At 35.3% G+C, this 3,537-nt stretch overlaps 1 long non-coding RNA gene across 1 annotated transcript; it reads right to left on the bottom strand.

The window, feature by feature from the left end:
* Positions 1–504: 504 nt before the first annotated feature.
* On the bottom strand, positions 505–3,235 carry LOC107081359. Its single transcript, XR_001481062.1, has 3 exons — positions 3,046–3,235; positions 758–952; positions 505–663 (listed from the first exon to the last, which is right to left on the bottom strand). It is a non-coding gene; the product is annotated as an uncharacterized LOC107081359 (long non-coding RNA).
* Between the last annotated feature and the right edge of the window lie 302 nt (positions 3,236–3,537).

Raw genomic sequence — 3,537 nt, 5'->3', positions numbered from 1 at the left:
ATGATAATAATTACATAATGATACCAAATGTTACAGAGAATGCAAATGCTTCGTGTGAGACCAAAAATACAAAATACCCATATCAGCTTAAAATATCGGCCGATCAAAGTATCGGTCTCTACCCCAAACAGCTAACCGTGGAAATTAAAGTTAACTACGACTATAAGTAGGAAAGAGGTTATTTACCTAGCACCTTTCAAACATAAAGGGCGGTCAAAAAGCAAACAAAAATACAATAAAAGTACATTCATCATCCCAGTGGAAAAAACAACAACATACAATTACATAAAAAATTAGCACAGAGGTAAAATCAATTAAGAAATGACCAAATAAATTGTTTTTGTGGAGAAAAAAGAATTGATTTGGAATTCTTCTAAATTGTATGAAGTTTATGTTGTTGAGTAGGTCACAATTCAATGCGTATTTCATATTTACCCCCACTTTCTGTTTGTTTATTTTTAGGGAGTCAAGAACCAGAGCCGTAATCATAAAACTGAAAATGATAATTTTGCTTACTGCAATTATACCATAAGAATTTTACATGGGCCAATGTTTATTTATAAACCAACATTTAAGGGAATTTAAAGGCACACCTTGGTCTGTGTTCAAATCGTGAGTCTTTAGTTGAGCCTCCAAATCTCCACTCCAAGAATGTGTTGAGTCCTGAAAGCAAAGGTAGACATTATCCGCTTGCAGTGGTTTTTCCTCCCTTTTATAAATAAGTTCACTGAATCAAGTCAAAGGCAAAACAACCTACATAAAAAGCACAGTCAAGCACAGGAGCTGTGTGCTGGTACTTCATCCTCATCGTGTTCCCTCCGACATCATACAGACGAACTGTGCAATCCCATGAGGAAACCAAGAGGAACTGAGCAGTACTGGGGCTGAACTTTACAGCAGAGATGCCGTCTTCAGGTGTCTGGTTTAGCTTGTATTCGTTAGAGCCTGTCATCTGTGCAACAGAAAAATTAAGGTCAACAACACTTGATATTCATCAGCAGAGCTCATCTACTAGAACAAAAAATTTATCCATTCCAAAAATTGCGATCAACAATGTCCATATCTTTAGACGTTCACATTCATGCAATGCAGTAATGGGACTGGATGTGAATCTAAACAACACAGCAAAAAGCTGAGTATGATAGAAGAATGTAACAATTACGCTACACATTAAAATGCCAGCAATTCACACTTCTCTATTTTTTAGCTCATCTTTTTAAGTATAATTACTAAAGTTTACCAGGAATATGTGGCAGATGTTTCAACCGTGTTAGCATTACTGTACTTAAGTACACTTTTTAGGTATCTATACTTTACTCCATTAGTTACTTTCTTCCTACTTCTGACTCCTACTCATTAAAATTTCACAGAAGTACCAGTACTTTCTGTTCCTTAGATTTTTAAAACAAAGGTTACTCGTTACTCTTGGTCTAATGTTTATAATATCTATTTCGCGTCATGTGTGCAATCCAATGCATATTATTGGCGCCATTCACATCTACTGAAAAATTGTGTAATTGGTTTTAATTGGTTAGCTAAAGGAAAATCATCAGAAGCAAGCAGGTGTTCTTCAAACTGCAAACGTGAATAGATTATGCCATGCCACAATGTCGGATTCAGAAAAAGATGTTGAAATGTCTGAAAGGTTGGACACAGGCGGGAGCAAAAAGACCCTCATCCTCGGCCCTATTTCAAATAATTTTTTTTAAATAGTCGAAAGATTTAGCTTTAAATTCATTTAGTGGAATCTGGCTGTTTTTTTTAAAGGTTACTTTATACTTTAAGTACGGTACGTTTTGAAGCACATACTTTTTCACTTTTACTTGAGTAAAGAGGTCAAGTTGATACGTCAACTTTTACCAGAGTGTTTTTAAACTGCAGTATCTATACTTATACTTAAGTAACAAATATGTGTACTTTTGACACCACTGCATTTGAGACTTTAAAGCAACCCACGAAAAATAAAGCCAGGCAAAAGGCAAAAAAGGCAAGACTGTTGCATAGTGAGTTAGGGTTAGTGAGCGGTGTAATTCCTAAACATTTTCAGACTTCATAAGATCCCATTTAAAATTATAAGATTTAAACACCTCATAAAAGGGTGGGGAAAAGGAAAACATTAATTAACAGTTTAGGGGTCCTCATTAGCTTTGCATAGTAATCAAAATGTTAAAGACTTAGACTTAAACAGATTTGTCACTTTGTTTACACAAGTGCAACACAAAAAGAAATTTCGTTTACAGCAGCTCTCTAAAAAATTTCATTTTTTTAAGTGCAGCCTTGAAAAATAGTGAAAAAAAATATATATATATAAAAACTGTAATATAAACATATGACTGTAAATTTACAGTTCTAACATTTCAGTTTTTTTCTGTCTTTTTTAATATAATGATGAAATATAATAAAATAACTCATTTTACAAAACATCCAGCAGTCTAATGGCAGTGGGGAAAAAAGAAAAAAAGATTATATTTTAGGAAATGGACAAGAAAGTTTCAAGAAACAATTCTAATCTACTCTAGAAAGACTCCGGGATTAAATTCTTAAAGCCAATAAAATCTCTACATAATTTGAAAGTTAATGAAGCGTGTGGACAGCATAAGATCCCAGGTCTCAACAATCACTCTTGTTTCTAAAGAGATTAAAAACAATCAGTACCATCTCCATGAATATTAACCAACTTTTACAGGGACGAGTTGGAAAGCATCATGCGTCTCGACATGATGGTGTGTTACAATAGCTGCACAGGAGAAGGACTTAGCATAAATGGTAAAGATGGTACAGGGATCTCGTCGGTTTGTTACACGGGTCCGAAAAGAGCCATAAATATTGCCCCAGAGCCCTTCCAACAAACAAAGTGTTGCATTTATGTACATTCTGAGTCGAGTGACAGGAGAAATTCTTATGAGTTTATATTTGACAAAAAAAAAAACTCTTCATAATTGTTCTTTCATCGCTACTACCAGTAATTACACCAAGCCCGGGTCAACTAGCTTTAGCAGGTGGCTACAAATAGTAGCGTTAGCTTTTTTTCTCCCCTTTACTTACCGTTGCGAAATGGTGTCGTACTGGCACAACTTGGTAATAAATCTCGCAAGGTTGAGTATTATTACTCAACACGAGACAAAATATAAAATATAAACGCAGAACGTGCCAGAAGGCGAGGCGGTAGCCTGAAGAAGGTTAGCTTCCTCGCTCAATGGATGCTAACATGCAGCGAGGAAACCGATTGGCTGAAATCATCGTTCAAATCCGCGCCTGCGATCTCATTGGTTGTTCTTATGGCTACGTCTATTTCCGTAGAATTCACACGAGTCACGTGATATGGGTCCCTTTTTTTCCTAGTCTGCTTTGTGCTGGAAATTTGAAGGCAGTCAGAATCGATATATAAGTAGAAATATAGTGGTATTTAGTGAGTTTTTGGCTCTTTTTTAAAAAAAAAAAAGCGTTGCCCCACTTTAAAAATGAATCGTCAGGAGTATTTAACGCCAGCCATTACAATTGTTTGAAAATGAATTAAAGCATAATTCGTTTTCAAAT

This window comes from Cyprinodon variegatus, unplaced genomic scaffold (genome assembly GCF_000732505.1).
Source record: "Cyprinodon variegatus isolate N-32 unplaced genomic scaffold, C_variegatus-1.0 Scaffold4471, whole genome shotgun sequence".
Taxonomy (NCBI): Eukaryota; Metazoa; Chordata; class Actinopteri; order Cyprinodontiformes; family Cyprinodontidae; genus Cyprinodon; species Cyprinodon variegatus.
The sequence above is the reverse complement of the archived record's forward strand: the minus strand, read 5'-3'. Positions and strand labels throughout refer to the sequence as shown.